The sequence below is a fragment of the Microcaecilia unicolor genome, chromosome 2 (genome assembly GCF_901765095.1).
Source record: "Microcaecilia unicolor chromosome 2, aMicUni1.1, whole genome shotgun sequence".
Lineage (NCBI taxonomy): Eukaryota > Metazoa > Chordata > Amphibia > Gymnophiona > Siphonopidae > Microcaecilia > Microcaecilia unicolor.
The window spans coordinates 97173864-97195821 of record NC_044032.1 but is presented as its reverse complement, the minus strand read 5'-3'; the positions used below and the strand labels follow the sequence as shown (position 1 = coordinate 97195821).

The following is a 21958-nucleotide window of genomic DNA, read 5'->3' as shown; positions in this document are numbered from 1 at the left end:
ATTTTACCAGCAGAACCAAATATTATATCAGATAATAATTGTCTAGAATCAGTACTTGAAAATGAAGCTCAATATCCTCTTGGTTCTCTCTCATCATTCCCTAAGATTAGCTTCAGACTAACAGATGTCCCAAGCTTTCGTACCTAGTACCGAAAGCATGTTTTAAAATCCTCAGTAGCGAGCATGAAAATTTCCCTTGGGGGCAGCTAGCATTTGCACAGTACGGAACAATTCTCTGGGGCAATTCACTGCTATAAGAATTGTTTTTTCCTAAAAGGCTTGTTAGGTCTATATGTCAGGTGTTGATAAACTGTTGAGCTGCTTTATAGTGCTCTAAGTGTTCTGGTATCTCTAGAATACCTTCCTGTACATCTACGCATACATTTTTCCTTCTCTAGATCTTCATTAAACCAAGATGCTGTATTAGAGCACATGACACAACTAATCATCACTGGAGCTAATTCCTCCATATTGTGGAAACTGGGGCATCCTCAACCATTACAACAATATCATCACTTACCAATAAGGACATCTACTAGCAAGGTCTTCAAATCAGTTGGTTCTCGCTTCTATTTTATCATATCTACAGCATTTTGAAAAGTTCTAGTGGAAATCTGTAAATGGAAGTGAAGAAGACAATTGTCTGTCCAAGATAAAGGCATATTTACCAAGAACCCAATTTTATGATCATTAAATGACCACCAAATGGTCCTGGCTGGTCTGTGCATGGCCCACTTGGAGAGCACTAGACATACTGCATTTAATTTTGCAGCATCAGCTCTCTAGAATACTATGAGGCATATTTTCAAAGCACTTAGCCTTCCAAAGTTCCACAGAAACCTATGGAACTTTGGAAGGCTAAGTGCTTTGAAAATATGCCTCAATGGATCTCATTTTCAAAAGAGAAAAACGTCCAAAAAGTGGCATAAATCAGCATTTGGATGTTTTTCTCACAAAAACGTCCAAATTGGTATTTTCAAAAACAATTTTTAGACGTTTTTCTATGAAGTCTGTCAGAAGTGCATTCAAATCACAAGGGGCATGTTTAAGGAAGGATCTGGACGTTCCTAACACTTGGGCACTTTTCATCCATAATGGAACAAAACAAAACCATGCAGGACTAAAACTATGATGTTTTGAGCTAGACCTGTTTTTATAATGAATAAGGCACAAAAGAGTGCCCTAAATGACCACTGGAGGGAATCAGGGGTGACCCCCCAAGTGGTCACTGACCCCTTCTCACCCTCCACACATGTGAATACAAATATGATTTAGCAACCTCTATGACAGACTCAGATGTGATAGCCAGGTCTATTACAGCAGCATGCAGGTCCCTGAAGTAGTGTAGTGGTCAGTGCAGTGCACCATGGAGTGGGGAACTCTGGTCCCTTTCTCCCTCTACCTGTCACATTTGTGGTGGAAACTGTGAGCCCTCCAAAACTCACCAGAAGCCCACTGTAGCCACATATAGGTGCCCCCTTCACTCATAAGGGCTATTGTGTGCAGCTGTGGGCACTGGGTTTTGGGGGGGCTCAACGGTGAGATGTGTACCTGGGAGCTTGTTTTTGAAGCCCACTAGGGTGCCCCATTTATCACCTGGGATGTCTGAGAGACCAAGCTACTAAAAATGCTGGCCTTTCCTATATCCCAATGGCTTGATTTTCTCCAAAGCACAAAACCGTGTTAGAAACAGTATTTTCAAAAACAAAAGATAGGCGTTTTTCCTTTTTGGAAAATGAATTTCTCTTTCATTCAGATTTTGGACGTTTTTTGCAAAACGTCTAAAGTCGGACTTAGACGTCATATCGAAATTGCACCTCTATGCCTCTATTCATACAGAGCTCTTATTAAAAACTTAACTATTCAGGCAGGCTTACGATTTCAGGTGGTGGGCGTGCAGTTTCGGGCCTTCAATACTGTTAATGAACATGTGATATGACTTTTTTTAGTTGATATTTTTCTTTCCTATACTTTTATTGTAGTTTCTATTCAATTTTATTAGTCTAAACACCACCTTGCCCTGCAAGTCAGGTATGGCAGTATAAACTCTTGGAACCAGCCATTTTTCTATGCAGAACACAAAATCCAAGATATGGCCTTTACTATGAGTGGCACCTTTAACAATTTGCTGCAATCCCCGCTTATTCACTATATGAAAATAAACCATCCAGTTCTGAGCGTTGTTATGCACAAGAGTCTGCATGCAAGTCAAACACACTTAAAATTATACCAGGAGATAGCTCAAAGGCAACTGCCACAAAATATTATGCATCTCACTGGCTTAAAGTTGCAAACTTTATCTTAGCACAATATCACTTTGTATTTGTTTACACCAGAGTTTGCAAACACCTCTCCAGTACTATGTAAGCCACACTGAGCCTACAAATAGGTGGGAAAATGTGAGCTACAAATGTAACAAATAAATAAAATTGGAGGGAGGGGAGGATGAACATGACAACTATATGCATGGCACTTCCAGGTCAGTCAGTAGGTTCCAAGTAGCACCACTGCCAACCTTTATTCTATTCATAGGCTTATACAGGACTTTATTCCACTCCTCTCTTGAAAAGGGACCAAAAGAGGTTATACCATATGAGATAAAATGCCTCATTGTGCAAATAATTACAAAATATAGTAGCACAAAACACAATCCCTAATGTATTACTAACATATCCATGTTAACCCGTTTGAAACTTAATCCACCAAAAAAGTTATGCTGTATGGATCTCGGCTCCAATTTGAAATTCAGATTACTACGGTAATCTAACCCTAGTTCGCTCTGCGGCATAGCCCGCTATTACACTTTACTTTGATTTTAAAATCCTTACAAAGATATCTAGCCAGACGCATTCGGCTGCCCTCGCACTCTTACGCCGTGCACACCTCCTCACGCTCATTTGGGGATCTCCCCTCCCCGTGGTGTGCCATTTCTCTCTCTCTCAGTCGCTCTCTCCGGTGTAGCATAAACATAACAGAAGCATAGCTCACCCTCTCCTCTCCGTCGCCGATCCGGCACCTCTTCCTCAAACCCCGCCCGTCAAACTCATATCAGAGGTTGCCCACCAACAATCCCGTAGTCTTCCTTCCCTCTCCGGTGCCCCGTCCCCTATGACACAACTTCCCTCCCTCTGAGGGCCCGCCTTGCCGGAAACAGAAAATTGCGTCAGAGGAGGGCGGAACACCGGAGAAGGAAAGCTGACTTGACTGTGTGTGTGTGTACTGGACACTTCTGTCGCGGGCGATCTGAAACACAAGTTGGAAATAGAGATCTGCACGGGAACGGGCTTTGCGGAGATGGAGGTAGTTCCTGTGGGAGTGCACGAGCCTCTCGGTAACCACCTACCTACACAGAGTTCTCCAAGACGTCCAAATACCGCTTTCTTTTTTTTCCCCCAATAATTCAGCGCAACCGCACTTTACTCTCTGCCCCGGTTGAGGCTCACACTGACCTAGTATGCACGGACCATCTGCGTCAGGTCACCTGATCTACAGACGCATGCGCGTGGCGAATGGCGATATCCACGTGCAGCTACACGCTGCTCGTGAGGTCGCCACACCCACATGCGCCAGTAGAACGGGTGATGATTACTTCTAATGTCGTTGGTCCGTTCATGTGATAGTGTCAGTGTGAGCCTCTGAAGCATCAGTCGGGGTAGAGTGCAGGTACCGCTGCACAGAATTATTGGAGGAAGGACTCGTAGGACTTGTTGCATAGTGCTATGTTTGACACCAAAGGGGTGAGTGTTAATGCCCCAGGCGGTTCTGCAAATGATTTTTTTATACATAGAGTTGGAAGCGTAGTTAAGAGTAGATTCGGAGCCAGCATAGGTTATAAGTAAAGCATGAAATTTAGCTGCTCTGAATATAGTTTAAGCCAGCTAAATAAAAGCTCTACCTTATGTGCACGAATGGTGACAAAGTTACTGCTTATATGAATTAAGATAATTCAATTAAAAAAGTATCACTTTATTCTTTTGGGTTTGTTTTAATTTATTGTTTCTATGCTTTAAAATAGACTAACAGGTAATCAACAGCACTCTAACAAAACCTCCAAAGCAGAAGGAATAAAGCACTAACTAAGATGGTCCAAATTGCAGAAAAACTATTCCCTTGTATGTGTGCGTGCAAAAATACTGTCCCACGAGGACAGAGTCATTATAGATGGGTTCACAAACTCAGTATGGTCCAACAGAACCTCACAAACTCAACACAGGCCATATTTTGGCTTGTCAGCCTTCATCAGTAGTTAACTGCAGATATGACCTGTAACTGAAATCAAAGAATTACAAATACCAAGAAAAAGTAAAAACCTTGAGCAGCTGTGCATCACTCTATAATGGGTGTCCTTTGCCCCCCTCCCCCCCCCAAAAAAAAATAAATAAAAGCAGTAGCAGAGTCCTCCATGCTTGATCTCCAAACTCTTTATCTAGTTCACCAAAATTTGACAAAAGTGCAACAGTGATACTACAGGTTGCAGAGTCCTGTTAAGGGCTGGTAGTTCTGACCCCCAGTGGGTAGAATACCCTTAGAGGCTCTCTTGAAGACAAGAGCAGCAGTCCCCTGGGAGCATTGCTCGAGGCGGCTCAGAATAAAATGGCCTGCAGGGGCACTATCAGTGCCTAGGGCTGAGAAGAGCAGAGGTAGCCCTCTAGGGAATCCTGGTTCTGGTTGTTTTAGAGCCCTGTTAGACTGGTAAGTCTGAACTCCAACAGGGAGAAAACTCAGAGGCTCCTTTTGAAGAGAGGACCAGCGAGGGACAAGGCCTCCACTGTGCAATCGGCACTGGGGTCCCATCAAGGGAGAAGGCTTCCTAGGTGTGGCTAGCACTAGGAGCCCAGGAGGACAGTGGTCCTCAGAGCCCAGGGAAAACTTCGAGGAAGCTGTAGCAGAGATGCCTGGAAGTCCAGCACAGCAACCCCATCCTAAGAAGTCTCCAGTGGAGAAGTGAGAGTGGACTTGCAAGAGAAAGGGAAGGCGGGACCTAGGTAATACAGCCACACGAACACACTGGCTTAGCTAAGAAGCTGGGAGGAACTTACAGCTACTACATTGGCTAGCAAAACTGAAAGGGTATGAAAAGTGTGAAAGACTATAAATTAATGGTTCCAAAGATTTGAATTATAGACTAATGCTATGGGTTCAAGTGCACAAGTACTGGGTTAAGTACCAAGATTGTTGAAATTTGTTGGTGCTTATGAGAACTGAATTGATGTGCTAAGAAATCCTTATTTCTTAGACCTCTATATACACCATCTTTTGCACCTATGTAAATGGCTTAATAAAACCTGTTTAATTTATTAGCCAACCCTGTTCAGAGCAGTCTTTTGGATTTTTTCTGAGGGGAGAAGAGGGTAATTGCGCCTGCTAACACTTTTCATCCCCAGGTGGAGACACTGAGTGCCATGTGAGTAGAGAACTGATGGAGGCTGCCCTGGGAAACTCCAGCTAGGTCAGGCCCCGGATCCAGGAGGATCCTGTAAGGGGGCATTACATGTGGTTCAAAGTAATGCAACATCATTATTCAGGGAGAATTAGATTCAACCCTTACATGTCAAAATACATTAGAAGCTCTGGCAGAGACTTGTTTATGAATATTTATTCCTCACAATATTTCCAAATTAATAAAATGCCTTTGCTTATTTGGGAAGAATACATACTTCATAAATGGGTCTGTGCCAGAACTTCTAATGCATTTCAGTAGCATCCTATATAATAATTCTCACCTCCAACGTTCTAAAGTAGCTGCCTGTGTCCGTGCGTCCTTCGGAGTTGCTGAGCTAGGCTCCGAAGTCAGGCTGATGTCACCGTTGCCATTATGCAGAGAAGGAGGTGTTGCGAGGGCTCCAGCAGCCAGCTGGCAAGGGAAGCCTCCAGTTGGCTGGCCTGTCTGAGGAGGAGGAGCCCGGCCACGAGGAATCCTGCGGCCTGAGAGGATCGGGGCGACTTCCAGAGTGCCGGCTCTGCCAAGATGGCTGGCGCTCCACTTCGCAGGGCCAAGAGGATCGGGGCGGCTTCCGGAGCGCCAGCTCTGAGACCACACTCTTCAGGAGTTCGGAGCAATACTTAGGCCAGCCCCTAAATGTTGAGGTTGGGGGGGGGGGGCAGGCTATTACTACTACTACTATTTAGCATTTCTGTAGCACTACAAGGCATACGCAGCGCTGCACAAACATAGAAGAAAGACAGTCCCTGCTCAAAGAGCTTACAATCTAATAGACAAAAAATAAAGTAATCAAATCAATTAATATGTACAGGAAGGAGGAGAGGAGGGTAGGTGGAGGCGAGTGGTTACGAGTCAAAAGCAATGTTAAAGAGGTGGGCTTTCAGTCTAGATTTAAAGGTGGCCAAGGATGGGGCAAGACGTAGGGGCTCAGGAAGTTTATTCCAGGCGTAGGGTGCAGTGAGACAGAAGGCGCGAAGTCTGGAGTTGGCAGTAGTGGAGAAGGGAACAGATAAGAAGGATTTATCCATGGAGTGGAGTGCAGGGAAGGGGGTGTAGGGAAGGACGAGTGTGGAGAGATACTGGGGAGCAGCAGAGTGAGTACATTTATAGGTTTGTAGAAGAAGTTTGAACAGGATGCGAAAACGGATAGGGAGCTAGTGAAGCGACTTGAGGGAGGGGTAGTATGAGTAAAGCGACCCTGGCAGAAGATGAGACGGGCAGCAGAGTTTTGCCTCTTCAAACACGAGTGGGCAAATTAGGCTGATTTCAGATCTAGACTTATGAGTCACGATGGTTGTGTGCTTGCTCTTACTCTTAAAGTTTTAGCATAGTGATATTAAATGGTTAACAATGGGGAGGGGATGGGTGTTTCTGACACACGAACTCTGAGGGTCATAACAACCACATACGAGTATTTGTTCAATATAATTACACCCTATATATCAACCAGATCTTTGTTGCATGTAAATCTGCTTATTTGACAACTTCCAACGCTCCACCATTGGCTTTGAATTTTGGCTCCTTTTTGGAATGCTGTTATTCCATATCTTCACCAGGAATAGTCATTTGTTCTTTATTTTTATTGGGTATTTTACATGCCCCACCTTTCTGAGTTGCAGCCAAAGCAGTTCACACATTATACATTAAAGCAGGACTTAACAAATTTTCACAAAATCTAGGAGCCAACCCAAAATCAGATACCAGTAGCTGAGACCGCCCCTTGCTTCTCCTTCCCCACTTTTCCAACATTGTTCCCAGTGAAGTGAGGGGGGGGAGATCCTTTCCCAGATCAACAGTACCTCTTTTAAAAACAGGCTTACTAAGGGTCTTTTCCTATTTTGTATCTGTGGGCAAAGAAATGTTAGTAAATTAGTTCCTTACAGTGTCTCTGCAAATCACTGGCAGAAGTCGGTAGTCTCCCTTAGCAAAGCATGCTGTCAGTTGTGTGACAGCACCCTCGAGGAAGATGAAGCAGAGGCAATTGCCTCTTGGTTTCATGTGACACCATAATCTGGGTCCCCAACAATCTCATTCTCTCGCTCACACAAATCCCCCCCCCCCCCCATTTCATTCAGTCTCTCATTCTTTCATATCCATGCCCCTCCAGTCTTCACTCTCTCTCTCTCTTCCCCACCTCCAGCCTTCACCCCCTCTCTCTCACCCCTTCAGCCCTCACCCTGTCTGATACTGCGACTTATGCCCCTCACATTGTGAGCTGCATTTTTAGAAGAAACTGCATGCTTCCTATTCCCCTGCTGCTGTTCAGCTCAGTATGTAAACTTGAACGTACAGTACAGGAAGTTTGGGTTGTTCTCACAGTTTCAAGTCCTGTGAGACTTGAAACCACGATACTTGCAGAACTTGCACCATGTGGCTCAAGCTTGCATACAAAGCTGAATCATGGTGGGAAAGTAGTCAACGTACTTTTCAGGCAGCGCTACACAAAACGTCCAAAACTGGGGGGATGAAATCCTGGGTGCCTGCATGCAATTTCTAGGTGCCATGGTGACCCAAGATTTGACAAGCCCTATGTACAACAAAGCATTAAATGTTTACTTCTTCTGTTAAGCTTTCAGTGGAGTGGCTGGGTACTTGGCCCAATGTGCGAGATATTTGTCTCCTCAATCTTTACCGCAGTCCTCTTTTCTTCCCCCTCTCAGTGTACTTTGTTTTTGAAATCATCCTATTGTAAAGTGCTCTGATACTACATAGGGTAGGGCAATATAGAAAGTACTATTATTAAGTGGAGGAGTGGCCTAGTGGTTAGAGTGGTGGACTTTGGTCCTGGGGAACTGGGTTCGATTCCCACTGCAGGCACAGGCAGCTCCTTGTGACTCTGGGCAAGTCTCTTAACCCTCCATTGCCCCAGGTACAAATAAGTACCTGTATATAATATGTAAGCCGCATTGAGCCTGCTATGAGTGGGAAAGCGCGGGGTACAAATGTAAGAAAATTAAGAAAATTAAATTAAAGATCTTGAATGTAGAAGGACAAAGCTTATGTTGGGAAACAACTGAACGTTAGGAAGGGCACAGTGACTGTAAAACCAAAGTTTATATATCCAAAGGTAGAGGGCCAGAGGGGGTCTTTTACTAAAGCTTAGGTTGAGTTATCTGCAGCAGAGCCCATATGGGTCCTGCTGCAGATAACTCGAGCTAAGCTTTAGTAAAAGACCCACAGTTTCCCCACTTTAGTGCCTAAAACGGATTATGCAGAGCTGCTTCTTCATCAAAAAGCTGTAGCAGCATATCCACAAAAAAAAGCTATCCTTGTTCAAGATCAGCAGTGTTATTGCTGAGGAAGGAGTGAGAACAAAGTCACTTGGCAAGTGACTACCTTAGAAGGGCTCTGTTCAAGATACTCCTTAAAGCAGTAGTAATCTACTGGTTCTGAGCACTGGGGGAATGTAATCCACAATTCCTAAGCGTATACACATTTAAATGCAATATTTCCTCTCATGCTTGGTTTTTAAATGGATTAAAAAAATGTTAGCGGTTTTTGGACTTTTTTTTTTTCGTAAAACCAACACATTTGCAGCTTTAACCATATATACTTGTTCTGCAAAAAGCAGCAGCAGTTACCCTGTTCCCCTCTCATATGACAGTAATCACAATCTACTCTTTCTTGCTACAAAGCACTTTTGTTTTCTTAATGCTGGTGGGAAAATTAGGGCTGGCCAGCTGAGACAACTTTCATTTCTCCTTGAACTAGACAGACAGGATTTACCTACAGGTAGGCTGTGTATATTGTATTATTACCACAGAAGACTTTTTACCATCACTGGAAGATCAGCTGTGTTGCATTGTACTTATTCACAGCAAAGTACTCAGGGGAGTTGCATTTAGATGAACAGAGAGACTACTGAATCCCTCTCTATACTGAAGAATACAGTCTACCATTTACTGAGCTCCATGGGAACCAGAATTAAAATTGGGTAAAAGAAGGCCAACTAAGTCAGACACCACCTTTATAAGGCTAAACGAGTGTTTAAAGATGCAAGTTCTCAGGACTACCAAGATCCCTCATTTTTTGTAAATGTAGATGGTACTCTTCTCACAATCACCAGTTACTACAAAAGCACATATTGTTGTGGTCTATGCACATAACCTTAAAGGAGTGAAAGGGTTAAAAATTTAGAGCAACAGGCTGATCTTGGGCAAGTCACTTAACCTTCTAGTGCCTCAGGTTCAGATTGCAAGCCCTCCAGGGAAAGAAAAATACCTAGTATACCTGATTGTAATTTACCTTGAGCTTCAACTGTAAAAAGAGTGAGCTAAATAAAATAAAAAAATAAATAAAGAGAGAAGCAGCAACCTTAGCACAGCCAAATGCTGAGGGCCAAACCTTTGTGAATATATTTTTGCCTGGCCCTAGTCACAGCTACTTTCTTATAAAAGCTTCTTAAATCTGTGAGTAGAGGCCCTAAAAATGTTCAAACTTGATTATCTGTTCTGATACTGGTCTTCACAGTAATATCTTTTTATGCAATATTCCGGAAAAGAAGACTGTATAACTAAGATTCACTATACTAAAAAGACACAGGGTCTTTTTTTTTTTCTAATAATGTGAAAATACACCAGCATGCACCTTTTAGTAAGTATGCTCTTTTAAAATTCAAGTGACCTATTTACTAGTACATTGTCATATTTTTCTGCTGCCTCTCTGTTGTGTATGGATGACTTTTTTCCTGTCATCTTCAAATCTTCTCATCATCTCTCCCCCACCCCAACTCCTCCAGATCACATCCCCTGCCTTCAATACTCTTAGCTCATAATCCCACCCCTCATGTCCCTTTAACTCCTGTCTTCCCCAGCAAGCCCTTTCTCTAGCTTCTCTTTCCACAAATCTCCCCAGTGGACTTTTTCTCCGAGGACAAGCAGGCTGCTTGTTCTCACGACTGGGTGACGTCCGCGGCAGCCCCCACCAACCGGAAATAAGCTTCGCGGGACGGTCAGCACGCAGGGCACGCCCACCGCGCATGCGCGGCCGTCTTCCCGCCCGTGCGCGACCGCTCCCGCCAGTTACTTTTTTTCCGCGACTGAGAGAGTTGTGTTTTCCCCTCTCTCTCGTTTCAGCCGCCGGATTTTTTCGACCGCGTTTACGCGGATCGTCGCTTTTGGCCTGTTCGGCCTCTTCTTCTTCTTCTTTCTCTTTTATTAAAAAAAAAAAAAAAAAAGAATTTTGCGCGTGTGGAGCACGCGCTCCTTCTTTTCCCTCGCTTTCTAGCGGGGACGCCTCGTTGCGGCCTAGTGGCCGCTCGGTCGGTTACAATTTTCGTGGTGTGATTTTAGCCACCATTGCCGACTTTGACTTTGCCGACGCGATTTTTCCGTCGATGTCCTCGAAGGTCCCGAGTGGATTTAAAAAGTGTGGTCGCTGCGGCCGGCCGATCTCGCAGACCGACACCCACGCTTGGTGCCTCCAGTGCCTCGGGCCGGAGCACAATCTCAAGTCGTGCGTTTTGTGTCTCGGTCTCCGGAAACGGACTCAGGTTGCGAGGCAAGTTCTGCGGGACCGTCTTTTTGGAACTTGCGCCGGCCCCTCGACGTCGACCTCGACGGCATCGGTATCGAAGACCGGTTCTTCGGTACCGGTATCGATGCCCGAGACATCGGCACCGATGGCAGCGACCCCAGGAGAACAGGTCCCGTCGGCCCGCCGGTCCGCCGGCGAGAGTGGGGTAGAGAGACCGCGTGGGCAGTCGGCCCCGGTCACTCCCTCAACTCGTGAGCCACGGGACCGAACCCTGTCGGACCCGGTACCCCGAGACCGAGGGGGATCGACCTCCTCCTCCTCCATGCCCTCCGGCACCGGTGACGTGCACCGGAAAAAAGACAAGAAGCGCCGTCACCGGGAGCCCTCGGTGCACCCTGAAGAGGAGTCGACGCCGAAGCGTCATCGCAGAGAGGAGAGATCTCCGTCGGTGGTGGAGGTACCGACGCGTCGGGGTTCCGGCACCTCGGTGCCGTCTCCTGGCCCCCAGCAGCTTCCGGCACCGACACCCTTACCGGCCCCACCGCCTTTCCCGGCAGCGGGCCTGGACGAGTGCCTCAGAGCCATCCTTCCGGGGATCCTGGAAGGGCTGATGCGCCAGGCTGTGCCGGCGCCGGGGGTGCTTGCGCCCTCGGCGCCGATGACTGTGGCGCCGGCGAGCTCTAGCCCGGCGCCGGGGCAGTCGACACCGCCGCCGCTTGCGGTGCCGGTCTCGACAGCCACGCAGGTGGAGTCCCCGTCGACGTCGATGGAGGGAGCTCCGTCCCCGCCGGCGCGGGAGTCCACCGCTCGACGACACCGAGACCTCGGTGCCTCGACGTCGAGCCGGGCCCGGTACCGGACTCAGCTACATGAGCTAATGTCCGATACCGAGGACGAGGACTCGTGGGGGGAAGAGGAGGACCCGAGATATTTCTCCTCCGAGGAGTCTACAGGCCTTCCCTCGGACCTCACGCCGTCACCGGAGAGGAAGCTCTCACCTCCTGAGAGTCTCTCCTTTGCCTCCTTTGTGCGGGATATGTCTATAAGCATTCCCTTTCCCGTGGTCTCTGTGGAAGAGCCGAGGGCCGAGATGCTCGAGGTCCTCGACTATCCATCACCACCTAGAGAGTCCTCCACGGTACCGCTGCACAATGTCCTGAAGGAGACGCTGCTCCGGAACTGGGTGCGACCACTAACTAATCCCACCATTCCCAAGAAAGCAGAGTCCCAGTACAGGATCCACTCTGACCCAGAGCTCATGCGGCCCCAGTTGCCCCATGACTCAGCGGTCGTGGATTCTGCTCTCAAGAGGGCACGGAGTTCGAGGGATACCGCCTCGGCGCCCCCGGGGCGGGAGTCTCGCACTCTGGACTCATTTGGGAGGAAGGCCTACCAATCCTCCATGCTCGTGACCCGCATCCAATCTTACCTGCTCTATATGAGCATCCACATGCGGACCAATGTGCAACAGCTGGCGGACCTGGTCGATAAGCTCCCGCCGGAGCAGTCCAGGCCTTATCAGGAGGTGGTCAGGCAGCTGAAGGCGTGCAGAAAGTTCCTGTCCAGGGGGATTTTTGACACCTGTGACGTGGCATCTCGTGCTGCGGCCCAAGGTATAGTGATGCGCAGGCTCTCATGGCTGCGTGCCTCTGACCTGGACAACCGCACCCAGCAGAGACTGGCTGACGTCCCTTGCCGGGGGGATAACATTTTCGGTGAGAAGGTCGAGCAGATGGTGGACCAACTGCATCAGCGGGAAACCGCTCTCGACAAGCTCTCCCACCGGGCGCCTTCAGCACCCGCCCCCACGGGTGGGCGTTTTTCCCGGGCACGGCAGGCTGCACCCTATTCTTTTGCAAAGCGTAGGTACAACCAGCCGACCCGAAGGCCTCGTCAGGCACAGGGACAGCCCCAGCGCGCTCGTTCTCGTCAACAGCGTGCGCCTAAGCAGCCCCCTGCGCCTCCACAGCAAAAGCCGGGGACGGGCTTTTGACTGGATCCACGGGAACATAGCCGCCCTACAAGTGTCCGTACCGGACGATCTGCCGGTCGGAGGGAGGTTAAAATTTTTTCACCAAAGGTGGCCTCTCATAACCTCCGACCAGTGGGTTCTCCAAATAGTGCGGTGCGGATACGCCCTGAATTTGGCCTCCCTGCCTCCAAATTGTCCTCCGGGAGCTCAGTCTTTCAGCTCCCATCACAAGCAGGTACTTGCAGAGGAACTCTCCGCCCTTCTCAGCGCCAATGCGGTCGAGCCCGTACCACCCGGGCAGGAAGGGCAGGGATTCTATTCCAGGTACTTCCTTGTGGAAAAGAAAACAGGGGGGATGCGTCCCATCCTAGACCTGAGAGGCCTGAACAAATTCCTGGTCAAAGAAAAGTTCAGGATGCTTTCCTTGGGCACCCTTCTGCCAATGATTCAGAAAAACGATTGGCTATGTTCCCTGGATTTAAAGGACGCATACACTCACATCCCGATACTGCCAGCTCACAGGCAGTATCTCAGATTCCGACTGGGCGCACGGCACTTTCAGTATTGTGTGCTGCCCTTTGGGCTCGCCTCTGCCCCACGAGTGTTTACCAAGTGCCTCGTGGTGGTAGCGGCCTATCTACGCAAGCTGGGAGTGCACGTGTTCCCATATCTCGACGATTGGCTGGTCAAGAACACCTCGGAGGCAGGAGCCCTCCGGTCCATGCAGTGCACTATCCAACTTCTGGAGCTGCTGGGGTTTGTGATAAATTACCCAAAGTCCCATCTCCAGCCAACTCAGTCTCTGGAATTCATAGGAGCGCTGCTGAATTCCCAGACAGCTCAGGCCTACCTTCCCGAAGCGAGGGCCACCAATCTCTTGACCCTGGCTTCGCAGACCAGAGCGTCTCAGCAGATCACAGCTCGGCAGATGTTGAGACTTCTGGGTCATATGGCCTCCACAGTTCATGTGACTCCCATGGCTCGTCTTCACATGAGATCTGCTCAATGGACCCTAGCTTCCCAGTGGTTCCAGGCCACCGGGAATCTAGAAGATGTCATCCGCCTCTCCACCAGTTGCCGCACTTCACTGCTCTGGTGGACCATCCGGACCAATTTGACCCTGGGACGCCCATTCCAAATTCCGCAGCCCACGAAAGTGCTGACGACGGATGCATCTCGCCTGGGGTGGGGAGCCCATGTCGATGGGCTCCACACTCAGGGTCTGTGGTCCCTCCAGGAAAAGGATCTGCAGATCAACCTCCTGGAGCTCCGAGCGATCTGGAACGCACTGAAGGCTTTCAGAGATCGGCTGTCCTGTCAAATTATCCAAATTCGGACAGACAATCAGGTTGCAATGTATTACGTCAACAAGCAGGGGGGCACCGGATCTCGCCCCCTGTGCCAGGAGGCCGTCGGGATGTGGCGTTGGGCGTGTCGGTTCGGCATGCTCCTCCAAGCCACGTACCTGGCAGGCGTAAACAACAGTCTGGCCGACAGATTGAGCAGAGTCATGCAACCGCACGAGTGGTCGCTCCATGCCAGAGTGGTACGCAAGATCTTCCGAGCGTGGGGCACCCCCTCGGTGGACCTTTTCGCCTCTCAGACCAACCACAAGCTGCCTCTGTTCTGTTCCAGACTTCAGGCACACGGCAGGCTAGCGTCGGATGCCTTTCTCCTCCATTGGGGGACCGGCCTCCTGTATGCTTATCCTCCCATACCTTTGGTGGGGAAGACCTTACTGAAGCTCAAGCAAGACCGCGGCACCATGATTCTGATCGCGCCCTTTTGGCCCCGTCAGATCTGGTTCCCTCTTCTTCTGGAGTTGTCCTCCGAAGAACCGTGGAGATTGGAGTGTTTTCCGACTCTCATTTCGCAGAACGACGGAGCGTTGCTGCACCCCAACCTTCAGTCTCTGGCTCTCACGGCCTGGATGTTGAGGGCGTAGACTTCACTGCGTTGGGTCTGTCTGAGGGTGTCTCCCGGGTCTTGCTTGCCTCTAGGAAGGATTCCACTAAAAAGAGTTACTTTTTCAAGTGGAGGAGGTTTGTCGTGTGGTGTGAGAGCATGGCCCTAGAACCTCGTTCTTGCCCTGCACAGAACCTGCTTGAATACCTTCTGCACTTATCAGAGTCTGGCCTCAAGACCAACTCAGTAAGGAATCACCTTAGTGCGATTAGTGCTTACCATTATCGTGTGGAAGGAAAAGCCATCTCTGGAGAGCCTTTAGTCGTTCGATTCATGAGAGGCTTGCTTTTGTCAAAGCCCCCTATCAAGCCTCCTGTTGTGTCATGGGATCTCAACGTCATCCTCACCCAGCTGATGAAACCTCCTTTTGAGCCACTGAATACCTGCCATCTGAAGTACTTGACCTGGAAGGTCATTTTCTTGGTGGCAGTTACTTCAGCTCGTAGGGTCAGTGAGCTTCAAGCCCTAGTAGCTCATGCTCCATATACCAAATTTCATCACAACAGAGTAGTGCTCCGCACCCACCCAAAGTTCCTGCCGAAGGTGGTGTCGGAGTTCCATCTTAACCAGTCAATTGTCTTGCCAACATTCTTCCCCAGGCCGCATACCCGCCCTGCTGAACGTCAGTTGCACACATTGGACTGCAAGAGAGCATTGGCCTTCTACTTGGAGCGGACACAGCCCAACAGACAGTCCGCCCAATTGTTTGTTTCTTTCGACCCTAACAGGCTAGGGGTCGCTGTCGGGAAACGCACCATCTCTAATTGGCTAGCAGATTGCATTTCCTTCACTTACGCCCAGGCTGGGCTGACTCCTGAGGGTCATGTCACGGCTCATAGTGTCAGAGCCATGGCAGCGTCAGTGGCCCACTTGAAGTCAGCCACTATTGAAGAGATCTGCAAGGCTGCGACGTGGTCATCTGTCCACACATTCACATCTCATTACTGCCTCCAGCAGGATACCCGACGCGACAGTCGGTTCGGGCAGTCGGTGCTGCAGAATCTGTTTGGGGTGTAAATCCAACTCCACCCTCCAGGACCCGAATTTATTCTGGTCAGGCTGCACTCTCAGTTAGTTGTTCTTCGTAGGTCAATTTCTGTTATACCCTCGCCGTTGCGAGGTTCAATTGACCTGGGTTCTTGTTTTGAGTGAGCCTGAGAGCTAGGGATACCCCAGTCGTGAGAACAAGCAGCCTGCTTGTCCTCGGAGAAAGGGTATGATACATACCTGTAGCAGTTGTTCTCCGAGGACAGCAGGCTGATTGTTCTCACCTTCCCTCCCTCCTCCCCTTTGGAGTTGTGTGTTTCATATTTTTTGCTAGTCATTCAACTGGCGGGAGCGGTCGCGCACGGGCGGGAAGACGGCCGCGCATGCGCGGTGGGCGTGCCCTGCGTGCTGACCGTCCCGCGAAGCTTATTTCCGGTTGGTGGGGGCTGCCGCGGACGTCACCCAGTCGTGAGAACAATCAGCCTGCTGTCCTCGGAGAACAACTGCTACAGGTATGTATCATACCCTGTGTCTCCTCACCTTCTCAGCCCGCAAGCTTGGCTCTTTGTATAAATAGCAGAATTCAAAAGCAGATTAGAATTGCAATAGTCAAGACTACAGAATCAATATAATAAGGAAATTCAGTGTCAGGACCTCGAGGCAGGACTGGAATTCGTGAGCCCTTGGACTACTGCCGAGGAGCGGCAGAGGCAGGCAAGACCACCCTGGAACTGGACACAAGGAAGAGCAGGACTGGAACTCGGGACTGGAGTAGTAACAGAGGCAGGCAACTAGAACAGGCAGAACAGGAACAGCTTCACCTGCGCTTGACCACCGTTCCTCTGGAGTTGAGCTCCGGAGTGCGGGCGGCTGGCAGGACAGGGCAGGAACTGAAGACCCAGAGGACCCACCCTGGGTCCAGGATACACGAGGGGGGCTTGGCACAGAACTAAACTAGACTAGGACTGAAAGCTGCTACGCAGCCACTAGCAAGAAACACAAGACAGACTAAACAGACAGGGCATACAACAAGGCTAGACGGAAACAGGGGCTAGGATATACATACAAGCTTGGTAGAAAGGGGTTCAGGATAGACATGCAAGCTTGGCAGGGGTGAGGTTCAGGATATACACCCTAGCTAGGCAGAAGCAGGACACAGGATAAACACACTAGCTAGGCAGAAGCAGGATTCAGGATATACACCCTAGCTAGGCAGAAGCGGGACACAGGATAAACACACTAGCTAGGCAGAAGCAGCATTCAGGATATACACTTAGGATATGCAGGACTCAGGATATACACACTAGCTAGGCAGAAGCAGGATTCAGGATATACAAGCAGGATATACCCACTAGCTAGGTAGCAACAGGGTTCAGGGCAACACATAAGCTGGGCAGCAGACAGGAGAATAAATCAGGATACTAGCAGAGTCTTGGGCAGGCGGCAGGCAATAAAATAAACCAGGAAACTAGCAACGTCTTAGGGCAGGCTGCAAACAGAATAATCCAGGAACTAACAGGGTCTTGGGGCAGGCTGCAAACAGAATAATCCAGGAACTAACAGGGTCTTGGGGCAGGCTGCAGACAGAGAGAAAAACCAGGAGCTAACAGAGTCTTAGGGCTGGCAGCAGACAGAGGAATAAACCAGAAGCTAACAGAGTCTTAGGGCTGGCAGCAGACAGAGGAATAAACCAGAAGCTAACAGAGTCTTAGGGCTGGCGGCAGACAGAGGAATAAACCAGAAGCTAACAGAGTCTTAGGGCTGGCGGCAGACAGAGGAATAAACCAGAAGCTAACAGAGTCTTAGGGCTGGCGGCAGACAGAGGAATAAACCAGAAGCTAACAGAGACGTAGGGCTGAAGCTTCAGGCTCCAAACACAGACAGAAACTGGCTGAAGCTTCAGACTCCAAACACAGAGCAAGGCAATAGAAGGACTAACAGTCCACAGACGCAGAGCCCACACAGAAGGACTAGCAGTCCACAGACACAAATAGCAGATGGGCAAGAGCCCCAGAGAAAGGCTAAGTAGCAGCACAGCAGTGAACTCACTAACCTGATGACCTTTTGGCATAACACAATGCAAAGGCCCTGAATGCCAGTACTTCACTTCCTTAAGAAGGCCCTCACAGATGATGTCACCTACAACAGGACAGAAGCAGGAAACACACTGACACCACAGAGAGGCTTGAAGCACATAGGAAGTGAATACACAGGAAGGATAGACAGGAGCCATCTTGGAAGCTGGAACAGAACAGACGGAAGCCATCTTAGACGCTGGCCAGGCAGGAGCCATCTTGGAAGCTGGAACAGAACAGGCGGGAGCCATCTTAGATGCTGGCTCCCCAGAGAGGCATAGCCCACACAGGTGAGGTCTAGTGAAGTAATCAGCACACAGAGACAAAACTAACACAGAAACAGACAGATGCTGACCCCCCAGAAATAAGGTAAGTCTGAGGGTGGTCACGACCACAGACGTGACATTTAGCATTTCGCAGCAGTCATATGAGCAGATATGCAGTCCCTTTATGCAATATTATAATAATAGCTCTGAAGTAGGTGTGTACTGAAAATATCTCAATAATAAAATTAAGCCATTAGGGGCTGTTTCACCATCACTGGTGGTTGTAGGAGGTGTGCATGTATGGTTAACTATGTAGGCGGTGATGGACATTTTTGAATATTTATTAAAATTTTTACAATAAATTTATAAAGAATCAACCCCTTCTCTTCTCAATCTACACCTCTTCCCTGGGCTCCCTGATCTCATCTCATGGTTTCCAGTATCATCTCTATGCTGATGACACCCAACTGTATCTCTCCACACCAGACATCACCGCGGAGACCCAGGCAAAGGTATCGGCCTGCTTATCCAACATTGCTGCCTGGATGTCCAACCGCCACCTGAAACTGAACATGTCCAAGACCGAGCTTATCGTCTTTCCACCAAAACCCACTTCTCCTCTTCCTCCACTTTCTATCTCAGTTGATAACACCCTCATCCTCCCCGTCTCATCTGCCCGCAACCTCGGAGTCATCTTTGACTCCTCTCTCTCCTTCTCTGCGCATATCCAGCAGATAGCCAAGACCTGTCGCTTCTTCCTCTTTAACATCAGCAAAATTCGCCCTTTCCTCTCTGAACACACCACCCGAACTCTCGTCCACGCTCTCATTACCTCTCGCCTGGACTACTGCAACTTACTCCTCACCGGCCTCCCACTTAGCCATCTATCCCCCCTTCAGTCTGTTCAGAACTCTGCTGCACGTCTCATATTCCGCCAGAACCGATATACTCATATCACCCCTCTCCTCAGGTCACTTCACTGGCTTCCGATCAGATACCGCATTCAATTCAAGCTTCTCCTTCTTACCTACAAATGCACTCAGTCTGCTGCCCCTCATTACCTCTCTACCCTCATCTCCCCTTACGTTCCCGCCCGTAACCTCCGTTCACAGGATAAATCCCTCCTCTCAGTACCCTTCTCCACCACCGCCAACTCCAGGCTCCGCTCATTCTGCCTCGCCTCACCCTATGCTTGGAACAACCTTCCTGAACCCTTACGCCAAGCCCCCTCCCTGCCCGTCTTCAAGTCTTTGCTTAAAGCCCACCTCTTCAATGCTGCGTTCGGCACCTAACCCTTACCGTTCAGTGAATCCAGAATGCCCCAATTTGACTGCCCCTATCGGACCGACCGTTCACTTGTCTATTAGATTGTAAGCTCTTTGAGCAGGGACTGTCTCTCTTTGTTAAATTGTACAGCGCTGCGTAACCCTAGTAGCGCTCTAGAAATGTTAAGTAGTAGTAGTAGTAGTAATATAACGAACATTTCTAGAACCAACTCCTTCCTGTCAAAAAAAGATTTAAAGAAAACAAGCATGCCCTTGTATCCCCAACTGATAGTCTTCTATGTACTATGATGTGTACCACAGTATCAAAGGCCACTAAGAGAGATGGAATTGGCTTCTACTCATCAAAATGACTGGTATATCAACCAGCCAAACTTTGAGTCTGATTACAGTCCCTGTTCAAAGAGCAATTAGCGGTATATCAACTTGAGGAAACTTGCAATGGGATGCAAACATGAACAGAATTCCATCCAACAACCTTGGAAATCTTATCAATGGAGAAAGGCCTTAAAACAAATGAACATGGCACTTGCATTATTAGTCTTGACATGTCCCTCTACACTCAGGTCTACCTAGACATAACGGAAGTTGATGAAATATGCTACCAAAGAAGAAATGGTGGGCTTTTTCCACTGCAACTAACTAGGGCAATCCCCGATTACTTGTTTAGGGGAGGGGATAGGATATCATGAGTAGGAAGAAAATTAACTCTCCACCCATGATCGCAGGTCATGAAAGAACAGAGGGGAGCCACAGGACCCCTACCACATAGAACTGCCACACGTGCACAAAAGACTTTTGGCTTTTCTGGAAATCTTGCCCATTCAGCACCAAACACAGTTATACAACCTCATATATGTAACTGGAAAACTTACTTTCAGACAGTCTTCTTAGGGCTAAAGAGATGCTCATAAATGGAGATGGGGGGTAGCAACCATTGAGTAAGCTCAGCAAAAAGCTGGGGGTCATCAATGGTAGAGGCCACTTCCACCACCCAGACTGGCAAGCAAACCCCAATCCCAGAATGGGACAGAAAGATGGCAGAAATTAAGTAATAGCAAAAAGCCTCAAAGCCCCAGTGTATGTTTGACATGGGCCAGTCCTGCCCCCATGGACAAAGGTGTTGCATCGGAGAGGTAGGGACCAAAAAATGCTACAAGGCCCTGTGCAGCCAGTCTGTTTTTGTCTGGGGATGGCGACTGTATGGAAAGGGAGGTGAGGGATGAAAGAGAAGATTGGGACAGATGCCCAATATGGATGGAGAGGAAGGTAGAAGCAGTAAAAAGAGGGAACTTGAAGATTGGATGCTTTATAGGGTGATCCCGCAGGAGGAGGCACTATTGACTATCCTTGAGGTACTTCAAGAACGTCCTTTACCCCATCGGATTCCTACAGAGTTCCTGATGGAACTGGCCCATCTTGTGATTGAAAGGAATTGTTTTCTTTTTCAGAAGGAATATTACGAACAAAAGCAAGGCATGGTGATGGGGGCAGCCCTTGCAGCATCTCTTGCAACATTATATTTAGCGAAGTTTGAAGATTGTTTTGTGTACAACTCTAGTGATTTTTTGTAGTATTACATTTTGGAAGTGCTATCTGGATGATATTTTTTTCATCTGGAATGGCCCCAGTGAATCTCTTAAAATGTTCATGACAGCATTTAATTCATATCAACAGAATTTACGCTTTACATTTTATTATCATCATAGTGAATTGGAGTTTTAGGATGTATGGATATTTAGAAGAAATAATCAGATCTGCACTACGTTGTTCCAAAAGCCAACTGCACGGAAAACCTTGTTACATTTCTCGAGCTCCCACCCATACCATCTCAAAGCAAGTTTACCTATAAGCCAGTTTTTGAGGATTAAAAGAATATGTTCTGATATGGCTACCTTTGAGACACAAGCATCACTTATGATGTAACATTTTCTAGAATGAGGGTATCCTAGATCTATGGTGAAAAAAGCTTTTTTAAGGCCGAAATTTTCTCATAGAGATTTATTACTACAATACCGTGCTAAAGAAGAAACTGATAGATTGACAGTAGTATTGCCTTACTGTCCTCTTAGCTCAAAGATCAACGAAAGTATTCATTTAAATTGGCATATGTTGCAAATTTATAGTTGTTTTCAAGAACATCTGATCTGTGCTATCAAGAGAAGTAAAACCATAGATGAGCTTTTATCTTATAATTTATGTATTTATTTATTTATTTATTTATTTATTGCATTTGTATCCCACATTCCCCCACCTATTTGCAGGCACAATGTGGCTTACATAGATTTGGTAACATAGTCATAACTGGATATCTGATACAGTTAGTAGTGTGTAGCGATTAAGGAAGGGGAGAGGGAAGAAGGGAGAGAGTTGTTAGGGTAGTTATAGGCGGTGTGTGTTCATAATTGAGTGGGCTTAGTGAGGTTATAGGTTTTCATTGTAGGCCTTGTTGAAGAAGAATGTTTTCAGCGATTTTCGAAACATAGTTGTTT

At 48.0% G+C, this 21958-nt stretch overlaps 1 protein-coding gene across 5 annotated transcripts in view; it reads right to left on the bottom strand.

Annotated features, from left to right (window-relative positions):
• The window catches only part of MAP3K1 (mitogen-activated protein kinase kinase kinase 1), a 274135-nt gene that overhangs the window by 147866 nt on the left and 104311 nt on the right, over positions 1 to 21958 (bottom strand). Inside the window, exons 1-2 of one of the 5 annotated variants that reach the window (XM_030193150.1) lie at positions 3344 to 3417; positions 521 to 614 (exon numbers count right to left, since the gene is read on the bottom strand). The exons of 1 other annotated variant lie outside the window; for it this stretch is intronic. The gene's annotated coding sequence lies outside the window, so the exon portion shown is untranslated. Of the gene's footprint in view, positions 1 to 520; positions 615 to 2988; positions 3057 to 3343; positions 3418 to 21958 lie in introns of those variants that run through there. 3 more of the 5 variants (XM_030193148.1, XM_030193149.1, XM_030193152.1) reach the window with 3 other exon arrangements.